Source organism: Pollicipes pollicipes, unplaced genomic scaffold (genome assembly GCF_011947565.3).
Source record: "Pollicipes pollicipes isolate AB1234 unplaced genomic scaffold, Ppol_2.1 Scaffold_6686;HRSCAF=7923_pilon_pilon_pilon, whole genome shotgun sequence".
Lineage (NCBI taxonomy): Eukaryota > Metazoa > Arthropoda > Thecostraca > Pollicipedomorpha > Pollicipedidae > Pollicipes > Pollicipes pollicipes.
The window spans coordinates 46739757-46753265 of NW_023596921.1; the positions used below are offsets into that span (position 1 = coordinate 46739757).

The following is a 13509-nucleotide window of genomic DNA, read 5'->3' on the forward strand; positions in this document are numbered from 1 at the left end:
CTCGTCTGGCCATTCACTGCCGGCCCTGTCATACCACAGCGCCAGCTCCAAAGGAAGGCAGCCACCAACTAACCAAACCTCTTCTACACCAGCAGTCACTCCACAGCGACAGCTGGAAGGCTTCGCACACCAGTTCTTCGTGTGAATGGGCGGCCGACGACTTTTAGCCGCACGTGACAATGTTCGCATCAGGTTTTATCAATTGCCAGCCTTGTCTGTCGTGCTATAGGATGCTCATGTTGAACCGGACTTCCTCAAACGCCGGTTCTTACCGCACCAGACACGGTAAAAAGGCGAATATCACTTTTTACGCACGTAGAATGGAGCTTAAGCTGTTTCATAAGCTTGAAAACATGTTTCATTGTTCCACTGGTGACCTACGGAAATAAATGACAATAAATGCATTCGTGGGCTCCGGAGTGTGGGTCTCCGCGCGTCGTCGGGCTCCGGAGTGTGGGTCCCTACCTGATGCCGTGCGACGGCGTAACCTCGTCGGCACAGTCCGCCGCCAGACGGCGTTATTTTCGTGGCGGCCACTATTGATTGCAGCTGAAGGTCCGATAGACGGCAAACAGGCCGACCGTGCCGGGCCGGCCGGTGGCGAGCCTTCCGGAGACGCGGCCCGCTACCAGTTCTGCCAGGTTATGCGTCACGTATATTATGCCACGGTTGGGTCAGGCCACCCGTGTCGACCTGACCATGACTGCTCTCACCTCGTCCACCGCGGGTGACTGAGGCGTGCGGTACGTTCGTCTCAGGGGACAGAGGACCGGGTGTCGGACCAGGAACGAGCTGCGGTTTGGCGCGCTATTTTCGCCCTCGATTTGCGGCAAGGTTTTGTTTGTGCCGAAAAGTCGAAACGCAAGAAATACACCCTTCGTCGGATCGCACCGGAACGTGTCCATACGCAGGCGTTCTCCGCCGCAGCAGCAGACCGGTGGCCGGTGAGGTGGGCGTTGTCCTGCCCGTCTGACGTCACCGGCCCTGCCCATCTCGCGACCGAGCGCCGTAATCTCAGCCGGCTGGCGCGAGGCGGCCGCCCTTAAAGGGTCCACCGTCCACCTGGCGATAAATCGGACTGTCGCCGGCCGGCAGCGGCGTCGCCTTATAAGCCGCCGCCGCCGCCGGCTCGGCCCCACGCTCGGTGGTCCGATTCCCGGAATGACGCCCGGTGGGTCAGATCTGTCTCACCGTGCCGGCTCACGGGCCCCGCGCCCTCCCCCGGCGCCTCGTCAGACGGCTGCGCCGGCCTGAAGTACAGCTGGTAGAAGTCTGATGCACTGTCAGCCGAGCTCTCAGGAAAACCCAGTGTATACTAGAGGTCTGGGTCAAAGCCAGACGGCGTCTGGGACAGGCATGTCTCTGAATTCAGTCAACTGAGCCTGACCTCAAGCCCCGGTTCTACTGTCCTCAGTGTGTGTGTCGAGCTGATATCTCGTACATTGCTTGAATCCAGGTCAGAATTCAACCAGTTACATGACTCATGAGACTGGGTCTGACGCTAAGTGTTTGGATATCTCAGCCCTAGTTCTAACCTGAGTCCTTGAAAATCGTATCCCAAGTCCGATACCAAGAGCTCTGGGTTTTCGTCCAACGATTGCATAGGATAAAGATCAAATACACATACATCTGGCTGTACGTGGCTCGGTTCGAATATCGCCTAGACATCTATTGACGCCTCACCAATTCAGTATTAGCATAGCTCTTTAAATGTAGGCGCATGTTCATGAGCTTTACCAGGGTCAAGGGGTTTATCCATGATCTTGCGTGGCACAGTCCAAACTAAGTTAACGTAACCAAACCCAGCTTGAAGTCAGGCGAAACCGACGGAGACGGGCCTGCCTCCATCCCCCCCCCCCCCCCCCACACAACAAGTTGGATATTCAATTGCCCATATTTCCTTTGCCAAACTGAACTAGGCTTTTATTTGACAGTGTGTATTTGTTTATGAAAATGGAGGTACCGCTCAACCATAGCTAAAATGCGAATAAAAATAAAGGCCGGCTTCGAGTTCCAGGTTTCGAGAATCCTTGAGTCCGACTCTGGGTTCGAATCCTTGGGGGCTCAGTTTGTGTCGGTCACTGGTTTTCAGAAGGTCAGTCCGTGTACAAACCTACTTTATCTGTACAATGAATGGATTCAACTGAAGGCAAATCTCAAAAGACCACAGGTCCGTGCCATGGTCCGGATCCGGCCTGCCCTAGACCCATGTCCGGTATGAAGCACAGTTATCTGGAGTCAGAGAAACAGTCAGTGTGTAAGGTAAATATGGAAACAGTCAATGGAAGTCCAAAACACATCCGGCTGAGGTCCGTGGGGAGCAATCTGTAGAAGCCTGAAACATAGGTCGCACGAGATTGGGAATAATCGCTGCAGGCAGGGGCCGATACAAGAAAGGGATGGGACTGAATAGGGTGATTCTTAAAGGCCGAAAGCATGTGAAATTAATTATAACTTACATGAATGTTTTCAAAATGTCTCATTTACCATCGATCTAAATTTCCGTATTGCTACCGTTTCTTCTTCCATCCTCCTGTGAATGTAAAACACAATGGCCTCGCTGACGCCTGCCCTACCAAAACTTACTTGCGCGGTTTTGAAAAGGCTGCACCATCCGATAGAGGGGGGCGTGACAGACATACACATCCTTCCATACTATTTGCGTTCGCCGCAGCTTAACGGTAGAAGACCCCGTCACCGTAACGGAATCTGAACGTAAAAGCCTATATTTGGTTTCGCTCAGTCCATGTATATCGAAGATATGGCGAGCGCTAATGTGGATATGTGCACGTACACAGCCCACACAGTTCCGTCTCATGTTTTGTCTGCGTGTATTTCTAACCAGGCAAGAGCGCGCATGTGGTCGGCTATCATGTCTTCCGTCGACATGGGGCTTTCCGCGAACGCAACTTGCCTCGGGTATTTTAAGCTTGCCGCAACTCGCCGAGTGCTGCTTTAAAGCGCACAGGAAACGGCCTGTTGCATCACAGCCGTCGCTTTGGCCGGTGCGCCGGCGCCGCGCCGGGGCAGATGAGCCCGCGTCCTCCATGACGTCACCGTTCCCGGCCTCCGGCGGCGCGCGCCGGCCGGGTCCGCCCGAGCGACCCCGTACACCAGCTCCCGCTCCGTGTTGGCTGCCTTGGCTCAGCCCTGCAGGTCGCCCGGGCCGGACTCGGGGCGAGCCGGCGCACGGCGGGCTTGTTTGTGGGCCGCCGCGTTGCGGCGCTGGTAACTCACCGGCTCGATGTGTTTGCCGGCGCCGACCCTGGCTGGCCCGGGACGCCTCCCCGCCGGCCCAGGTCACAGATAAGCGGCGCCGCCGCGCCGGCGGGCCGACGCGGCGCTCTCGGTGTGCACTGAGCTCCGGCTTCTCGCAAACACCCGGGGCCGCGCGGCGCTGGCAGCAGAGGTGCAGGTGGCTTCAGCAATGGCGACAGCTACCGTAGCAAAGCGTTCACCAGCTATAGTCTGTCGATGTTGGACCGGCCTGATCACAGACGTCATGACTCTGCCGCTCGTGTTGTTGTTGCTGAGTACCTCCCGCCCCCACCGCGGCTTCTGTGCGCCTCACTGATCGTGATGCCTGATATTGATTGATTGACTGGCTGATGCGTTATTGATCCCTGCAATCACGCACTTCCATCCCTCGACATTGATCAGTGCAATAGCCATCGGATCAAGGCAATGGCCCAGAACTACTGTAGACCGTTTTCTGGCTAGACGGAAGTCGCAGTTCTCTGAGAAGCGATGACGAACTTGATTGAACATCAGTAAGAGTGGAAGCTTCCAGCGATCAGCGCTCACCCCGAGGAGCCGCCCGAGCCCGCGTGCTGAGCTCGCCTCTGCGGCCAGCCGTGCACGGCGGCGCGGCGGCCGCGGCAGTCGCTGGGGCCGCGCCGTCCGACCGGGAGCCGCGCAGCCGCCGCCGGCCTCGCTGGGAGCTGCGGCTGGACGGCGCCGGACCGAACGGCCAGGGCCGCAGCGCCGAGCTCCGCAGGCCGCTCGGGTCCCAGCGGGGCGCTGCAGGAGCGGCAGCGGGAGCGCGCCTGGCCCGGCCGCCGTGGGCGCGCGTGGCGCCGAGGTCGGGCGTCCGCCGGCCGGTCGGTCAGCTCCCTCTAACCGCGCTGCTGACGCCGCTGGCTGCTGGGCCGCTCGCGTGGCCGCGTCTGTGGTGCTGAAGGCTCGTGCCAGTGCGCTGATTACGGCGGGTGAACAGAGTCAGTGATAACGTGCGGCGGATGGACAGTATCGATCACAGCGTACGGCGGGTGGACAGTGTCAGTGACAGCGTACGGTGGATAGACAGAGTCAGTCGCAGCGTATGACGGGTGGACAGAGTTCGTAACAGCGCCAGCTCGGCAGTCGGCTTTTCCGTCTGGAACGGTGAGAGAAGTCAAGTGGCATGGGCCAACGGGAACGGTGACAGGGGCCAGGATTCGGGGCCGGCGGGAACGGTGACAGGGGGTAGCATTTGGGGCCGGCGGGAACGTGAGCAGGACGCAAGCAGGTCTCATACAGACAGGTCTTCTCGGAATCAAAAGAGCTTCCGGGGCGCGATGTTGACACCGCATCGCTGCGTTGTACTGCTCCGTTAGGTGACTAAAACAAGTCCGTATCTCTTGCTCTGGGTCATTACGAACTAAGGAGGGACATCGGGCGGGCTGGCTCGCACAGAAGGTCTCAACAGCCAAACACGCCCAACAACTGACAAGATTCAGGAGACCGGTGCACGCGCCACCTAGACCGAGCCGTGACAGTCATCCGGCTGTCTAAGCCTCTCGGGGCATGCGTAGTGCGGGGCTCGATGGTGGCGCCCCCCTCCCCCCCCCATCCCCTCTCGCCGTACGGATGGCATCTGCCGATCGCCTCGTGGATGACTCAGCCGCTCCAACCCGTCCCGTTCGCGCGGTGCCGACAGACGTAAACACTCGATTGCCAGCCGCAGCGGGCAATCGCCTTATGAGGACGGCGACGCCGCGCGCTGCACATCATGCAAAATAACAAGCCGCCCGCTTGCGTTATCGCCGGAGGTCGGGCGCGATGCTCACATAATTTCGTATGTCTGTCACTGGGAAGCCATGAAAATGACGGACTTGATGTTGCACGCAGTTCAAAGAGCGGCCGAATGTGCGCCGTTATCCGTGCATGGCCATGTCAAGGATACTTTATCATCGAATCAGCATGCAGCGCAGCACACGGCGAGAAAGACTGCGTAAAAGCTTCTAAAATCAGTCTACTGAGTTAAACCGACCAAACAACGACATGATGAACTCTGGGCCCGTGAAGCACAAGAAGTGAAATGCACCCGGTAAGGAGACATCGCCTAATATCATTTTGACATCCCATCGCACGCTGTCATATTTGCGAGCAGTGCATACCAGTTTCACGTCCTCAGTGAACCTGCGTGGACTGCTGGTTTCAGTGCACACAAAGTTTGAGCATCTCGCACCGAGCACACCAGAAAACGTGGAGTATATTCAGTTCAGCTCAAAACACAGTCCATCGCTACCTGTATTCAAGATCGACGCTGTCAGCCGTCGGCGCTCTATCCACGCCACGTCTGCCGCACTGACAGGCCCAACCATCCACAAGCTGTCCCGAAAGCATTTCCCGTCCGGCCCGCTAGATGGATGGATATTCGATGTAGCCAGAGACACTGACTGAGGGCTTTGTTTTGTATCGTCTCGGGGTAGTGGCCGTGAGCTTATCGCCCGTGACAATCGGCGAGGGTAGGCAAGAGAGGTCGTCACGTCAGTGCCTCACCATCGCGCCGCGGGTCCTTTCGCGGTTCAACCCTGACCGCCCCCACCCCGCCCCACAGCCGCCACCCAGGGGGCACAATGAAGGCCTGAGTGGGCGCACGTGTGGCGACGGACCGACACCAGTGAGTGTACGTGTGTTCGCTGCCCAGCACGTTTTAATGCGCCCCTCAGTTGCCAGCGAGAGCCTGCGCCATGACTGTTCCTCTGCAGCCTGCTCCGGCCACCGCTGCGGATAAGGCGGACTTCTGACCACGCGGACAGATTTCGTCTCCAGCGGCAGGCTCGGGCGGAGCCCGGCCTCGTGGCCCCGTCGCCGGTCCACCGAGCCGGCCTCGTGACGCCGTCGCCGGCCCATCGAGCCGGCCTCGTGGCCCCGTCGCCGGTCCACTGGCCGGCCGGGCCCGTGCAGCGGACCTGGCCGGCAACACTTCGCTTCTCGTGGCATCTCTGGGTCACCAGCATTCAACACCCCCGCCACGAAGCGCCGCTGCTGGTTAGGGTTAGAGACCGGCTACTGTTTCGCACGCGTTGCAGCAAGGCGCCACTCTCGTGTCAGTGCGCGGCACCTGACGCTAACTGGCAATGAGAGTCGGGGGGCGGGGGGCGGGGGGGGGGGCTGTTTCGGTGACGGTCGACGGTGTAGCTGTAGCGGCCGGTGCGCTGGACCGGCAGCCCGTCAGTCGCTCACATCGAGCCGCGCCGCGTGTCTGGAGCTGTCGCCGGAAGTGCCAACGAGGCGGGAGCGTTTCGAGTCGACACGCTGAGTGACGATGGAACGGCTTGGCCGACTGAGTCGTGGGACCCTGTGGGAGGCGGTCGGAGGCCAGTTGGGAGTGGTCGTCTCTCGCAAGAGACGGACGGAGACCGGCCGAAGCGGGTTTTCTTCTGCGAGAGACAGAGGGAGACCGGCCGTGAGCTGGGTCTGTCTTGCAAGGGACGGGCGGAAGCCGGCTGGGACTGTCCTCTCTCGCGAGAGACGGGCGGAGGCCGGCCGGGAGCAAGGTCTCCTCTGCGAGATATGTACAGATACCGGCCGGGAGCGGGACCTCTCTTGCGGAAGACGGATGGAGACGGGCCAGGAGTGGGGTCTCCTCTGCGAGAGACGGGCGGAGACCGACCGGGAACAGGCCTCTCTTGAGGGAGTGGGGTCTCACCCGAGAAGACGCCACCTGCTGGACGGCTGGCTGGTCGGTGTCGACGCGTGGCAAGGCCGGCCTCGAGAGAGGATTCCACGGGCTCAGGGCGAGCGACGCGGCTGCTTTGCTCTTCCACCTGTCGTGCTCGCGCCTTCTCGTGGTCGTTATGAACCCTTGGCATCCGCAGTTGGGAACGCGACGCTCCCTATTAGCGCACGGGTCGCAAGGGCGACAAGCGGTTGTGGTGCCGTCGAGCTGTGCTGGGTCACTGACGGAGGAGGATTTATGCTGGGGATAAGGGAAGGGGTTACTGGGCCGTAATCAGGCCTGCTGCATAGTTGTGGCGGCTGGTGAGAGCCACTCTCTTCGCCCAGCGCTGCAGGTGAGCAGGACAAGTTGGCGCTCCGAGCAGAGCGGTCGGCGACATGGAAGGCCGGAACCACAGCTGCCCGCGGTGCCGACCGACCGCGAACAGCTGGTTCAGCTAACCGCGGTACCCCGGCCGCCACTCGCCCCGGCCGCTGCTGACACAAAGCCGGGCTGTGCCGGGCGCAAGGAGATTACGAACGCTGAGTCCCGGAGACCACGCCGGTCAGGGACTTGATCACAGCGGACCGAGCGGGATGGGTGGATGGCAATGGTTTCACACAGCATGTCCGCCTTCGTTCTGTGCGCCCCGGTAAATTGGTGTGAGATGCATGCCCGAGGTGTGCGTGATGGCTCCGTAGCTCTTTCTGCGTTGTTCCGCTCTCGGTGAGACCTTTGACAGATCTGGTTTAGTCTGTAACGGAGACCCGGCTAGACTGTAATCGAAGCACTTCGTCAGTCGGCGATGAGTATGCGTCGGTTGGTCGCAGGAGGTACCACCTTATGGATGGGTGCGTTGGGCCCGTGTCGGGGTCGATTGGCACAACGCCGTTTGCAAAACGGGTATTGCTCCGTGTCGTGCAGGATTTGCCGTGGAATCCACAACCTGCAGCATTGCGTTCGTCGCTAATCCTGCGCTTGGTCCACTCACGCGTTGTCTTCCAGAGAAATGCCTGCTTTGCCGGCAATATTTCTGATCACAGCAACTGAAATTGACCAGATATACTTAGCGGTTATTGTCATAACTTTGGTCAGCTTGCAGTGATCATGATGAAATGCAATGTGGTTAAGTGGAGCCGTTGTGCTCTGCTGTCATTATGTGGTTCGCCGCTGGCTTGCACGAGGATGTGCTTCTCCGTCGCTTTGTAGCCGTTATGAGCCGTGGATTCCAGCGAGTCGTACTTAATGTTAGCAAGAAAGACCTTCAGTTTGGTTTTTCGGTATTATGAGTTCAAAGTTCTTACGCTGAATCATCAATCTTCAGTACACAGGAGGTCTGATGCAGGTCGACAACTCAGCTTTTAACTCTGGACCCGTAAGCCCAGCTGGTCTTCACCACAAGGTCATCAGGGGTCGTAATCCCCAGCTGATGTCTAGTGCAAGGTCGTCAGGGACCGTCTATCCCAACTGATGTCCAGCGCAAGACCATCAGGGGTCGCGATCCCCATCTGATTTCCAGTCCAGGGCCGTCAGTGCCCGTCTGTCCCAGCTGGCCTCCAGGCCGAGGCCGTCAGCGGCCGTGTAGTATCCAAGCTGGTTTCCAGTCCAGGGCCTCAGTGACCGTCTGTCCCAGCTGGTCTCAGTCCAGGGTCGTCAGTGGCCGTGTACCCCAGCTGGTCTCCAGGCCGAGGCCTTTGGTGGCCGTGTATCCAAGCTGGTTTGCAATCCAGGGCCGTTCGTGGCCGTCTGTCTCAGCTGGTCTCAGTCCAGGGTCGTCAATGCCCGTCTATCCTAGCTGGTTTCCAGGCCGGCGCCGACCGTCAGGGCGTCTGCGCTGTCGCGCTGGCGCTGGCCCGGCTGGCAGCCGAGCCCGACAATGCACCGAGCGGCCCCGCCAAATGGTGACCTCTGGCCGCCGGCCCGAGCTACATGAGAAACAGACCCGCTGCCGACGGCCCGGCCGAGGCGCCGGCGTCACAGAGCCTCCCGGCAGTGCCAGCTCGAGACCCGCTTCCGACGGCCCGGCCGAGGCGCCGGCGTCACAGAGCCTCCCGGCAGTGCCAGCTCGAGACCCGCTTCCGACGGCCCGGCCGAGGCGCCGGCGTCACAGAGGCTCCCGGCAGCGCCAGCTCGAGACCCGCTTCCGACGGCCAGGCCGAGGCGCCGGCGTCGCAGAGGCTCTCGGCAGCGCCAGCTCGAGACCCGCTTCCGACGGCCAGGCCGAGGCGCCGGCGTCACAGAGGCTCCCGGCAGCGCCAGCTCGAGACCCTTTGCCGACGGCTCGGCCGAGGCGCCGGCGTCACAGAGGCTCCCGGCAACGCCAGCTCGAGACTCCCGCGCGTCCCGGCGGAGAAAACAGGACTAGGCCGCCGACGGGCGGCTCGCCGAGCTGGGGGCACCGGCAGCAGGGAATAGCCGACAGAGGACAGGACCGACCGACAGACACTGCTGTGGGTGTGAGGGCATGTCAAGTGTGCACGGAAGCAGAGAACACGTGACTTAGAAGCGACTGGGTTGTTCGGACTGAAGTTATCGGTATCGGACTGTCCGTTTGCCGAGGAGATCGCGAATCTTTGCGCGAGGAAAATCAAACCCAACTTCGCCGCCACTGCGAGGATCGTCCCCACTTTGGTTGCCAATGTAACAAAGGAAAAACGTGATGTTGTCCCGGCGAAAGGTGCACCTCACGCTGCTTGCCAAATTGTGTGTCCTTAACTACCCGGTACATACACTTACAATGTCCATTTTCGCCGAGAATGGATCGAATTATGATTCCCTCATTCCCCTAACCAGACAGCAAAACTCAATAAACGCACGCTATGTGCATTCTTAACTCTTATTTGGAAGGCAATTATGTGTATGAGCAGCTGGTTGATCCAGAGGTAAACACAAATCAGCTCCTACAAATAAACTCCCGGTGTCTCGCCGTGCGTGGGCACGCATAGCGGTAGAGGCATTGCTCCTGTTTTCAACCACTCTAGGAGATGTTTTCGACTGAGTGTGTAAATGGTGCGTGGCAAGGGATCTGACTTTATTGACTCAGCCATGACTCAGCCATGATTCAGTCATGATTCAGCCATGGCTTGGCTTCACTGCGAATCATCCCCATGTTTGTTTCCCCTTGGGAAAAAATCCCACGGATGAAAACGCTTGCCGTACATTGTAATGGCATGTATGCTGCTCGTGCCAAGTTATTTCGCGTACACTGGCGTGTGATGTACGAGCCATTCATTTTGAGTGTGTAGGCAGTCGCTCCAATGCTCTCCTGTGCCGCACGAAGCTGCCACATATGCCTGTTGAGGCGCAGTCCGTAATGTTTGCACGGCCCCTGAGACGGGCCAAGCGGCGCTGCTGTACTGCAAACAGCGTCTGAAGTGGCGCGGCTGCTCGCGAGGAAGAGCCGACACCGCTCGGTCGGCCGCGCCGCCGCGCCGGCAGGGCACAACGGCCAAGCGGCGCCCTCCCTCTCCCCACTCTCTCTCTCTCTCTCTCTCTCTCTCTCTCTCTCTCTCTCTCTCTCTCTCTCTCTCTCTCCTCTCTCTCTCTCTCTCTCTCTCTCTCTCTCTCTCTCTTCTCTCTCTCTCTCTCTCTCTCTCTCTCTCTCTCTCTCTCTTCTCTCTCCTCTCTCTCTCTCTCTGCGCTGCTTGTGGAGACTGCTGACGCAAAATAAACACCGGCGCGTGTCAGGAAAGCTTGTTAGCGTGAAGCTATGTCCTGCTTATTAGTGACGGATCTGGGAAAGAACATGGACGTCACCAAGCCCGAAATGTAGCTGAGACTCCTTTCAGTTTCAGAGCTTTTTACATGGTTAGGGCAAAAATATGGCTCAATCTTGCCAAAAGTCACTGGAGTCCAAGCATCATATAAAATACCACTCTGTCCGCCATGGTGACCACCACTGCGGTGGTCATAACGCCCGTGGCTGGGAGTTCATCTCTTAAAAGTTGCATCTCCAGTGCCATTCAAATATTGTATGAAGCTGTGAGAGCTAGGACACGGAGGCCTCTTGCACCTCACTCAGGGGTACAGTCTGACCAGGGTCACTGCACCGTGGCCCTCCCCCGTCCGTCCAAATCGAGAGCAAGGGTTCACCACAACACCAATGAATATCATTCCGCAATTTGGTGGTCAGGAAAATTACCATGACTTTACATCTCATTGACTACCATGGGCAGTGGCATCTCACGTCAACAGCAGTAATTAAGTGACAAGGTAAGCGGACAGCCGAGTGGACAGGTATGGTAGGCAATTGTTGTCTGCGTCAGGGCAAACAGCATCGACAGCGCATGGACGCTTCTGGTACTATACCTGTGGACGTGGACGTCCATATACCTACCATGTACGTACCATGGACGTTTACGGCTCTTGTAATCTGTTCGCAGTGCATTAGCACTGCAATGAGAGTTTGGACTTGCTCCCAAACAAGCGCTATCCCCGCCCTTACAGCAACCGTGGATGCGCTCTGGCCCCACTTGTCATTAGACACCTGTTTGATATAAATACATCCATTAGCTTTCTAATCTAGGCCCCGTTCTAGTTTAGTCTAAGATGGTGAATAAACCTGTCAGTTATGTCAGCTTTATTACGTCCGCTTTATTGATGATGTGCCCCGGTGGCCTGCTTGCCGCACTGTCTAACGTTTCGTCCGCCGTTGTTCGGAATGCTTCCGTCCGTTTCGTTGGGTCTTCCGCCCATGTCTGTCGCTGCGCAGCTTACCTATGCCTTTTCTCCAAATCGGACGTCCGTGCCTCCCTGTCACCTGTCTCTTGACCTTCGCTCACCCCGTCGCGACGGAATGAGTGAACCTCGTCGCTCTCATCACATGCACAAAATCACACACACACACACACACACACACACACACACACACACACACACACACACACACACACACACACACACACACACACACACACACACACACACACACACACACACACACACACACACACACACACACACACACACACACACACACACACACACACACACACACACACACACACACACACACACACACACACACACACACACACACACACACACACACACACACACACACATCACGTCATCACTCTCGTGGCTAGGCGTCACCCCGAGAGTAATGATTGTCGGGATGGTGGTTGCTCCTCCCAGTCACCCTCCCGCAGCGCCACCTGCATCGCCGCCTGCGCCGCTCGACATCGCGGCCGGGAGCCCCCTCGGTCCCTTCGCGCGCATCGCGTCGGTCTCGTCGCGCCACCCTGGCGTAAGGGCCGGAGCCGACTCGTCGGTGCCGACGCGAGTTGGCCGTCTCGCGGCGCCGGCGGCGGACCCGGGATCGATTCGTCGCTGACCTGACCGACCGCTGACGAGTCCATCGCGTCAGGGCGGCTCTGCGAGCTGGCCGTCGGCGCACCGCGAAACGAGCGCCTATTTCGGGCCCGTCGCCGCAGCCGCCGCCGCGCCGCTCGCCTGCATTTTAAGCGCGTGCGCCGAGAAACGGTGGTAACGGGCGACTGGTGCGGACGTCCAAGAGCCATGGCGCACCCTAACGGCAGATTTGGGGTTGGGGAGGGGGAGGAGGTTTACTGTCGACTCCTTTCTGGCGCGTCCTTCTCTGTCCCCTCGGGTGTGGCAGGTTTGCCGCGTGCTCCCCTGGCCCCGTATCGGCAGGACGGAGTGGGATGGGAGGCGGGGGAGGGGAGAGAGCCCTGCTCTGCCGGCTCCTGAGTTGATCTCGCTAGGGATCGATCCGCCGGCCCGGCCGCTGGCGCCCGAGCAACAGGTGCCGCCGCCCACCTGGCCGGGGGATGGGGAGGGGCGAGGGTCAGCGTCGGACGCCGCGGGCGAGTGGGCCGAGTCGGCCGGCCGGCTGGCCGGGCGGGGCCGCGCCGGCTGCAGCGGAGAGGTGAGGCGAAGGGCCGTCGGCCGCCGCTGGGAGAGCGGGCCGACCGCACCTGGCTGGGCTGGTGGTGCGATCAATAACCCCGGGCGGCGCCCCCGACCGCGCCGAGACCGCGCCGACCGCGCGACACGGCCCAGCTGCCGGCCAGACGTGGCCGCCTGGCCTCGCCAGGCCCCGCCACGGGTCACACCTGTGAGCCGGCTCACGCAGACAGGTGGTCCACCTAACCGTACACCGCTGGTAGCGAGGCACCGGCCATCAGCAGGAGCCCGACTCCTGGCGGCTACTTGCAGTCCGCCGCTCCCGCCGTATTCCTACGTGTCGTCCGCCGCTGCCGCCGTATTCCTACGTGTCGTCCGCTGCTACCGCCGTATTCCTACGTGTCGTCCGCTGCCGTCGCCCTACTTCTGCGTGTCGTCCGCTGTGGCCGCCGTATTCCTATGTGTCGTCCGCTGCCGTCGCCCTATTTCTACGTGTCGTCTGGCTCTCGTCGTATGTCTGTAGCCCGGTCAGGGCAGGGCAGTGACGTTACAGGCTACGAAAGATAGGGCGGGGATACTTCAGGCTCCGAAATGTAGGGCAGGGACTCCACAGGCTCGGAAAGATAGGGCAGGGACACCATAAGCTCCTGGAGATAGGAAGGTGGACTCCAGAGACTCCAGAAGATAGTGCATGGATACCATGGTTACGGAAAATA

At 59.6% G+C, this 13509-nt stretch overlaps 1 protein-coding gene across 5 annotated transcripts in view; it reads left to right on the plus strand.

Annotated features, from left to right (window-relative positions):
* The window catches only part of LOC119107483 (cAMP-dependent protein kinase catalytic subunit 1), a 168531-nt gene that overhangs the window by 110607 nt on the left and 44415 nt on the right, over positions 1-13509 (plus strand). Inside the window, exon 1 of one of the 5 annotated variants that reach the window (XM_037230931.1) lies at positions 4181-4383. The exons of the other annotated variants lie outside the window; for them this stretch is intronic. The gene's annotated coding sequence lies outside the window, so the exon portion shown is untranslated. Of the gene's footprint in view, positions 1-4180; positions 4384-13509 lie in introns of those variants that run through there. 5 annotated transcript variants of the gene reach the window in all.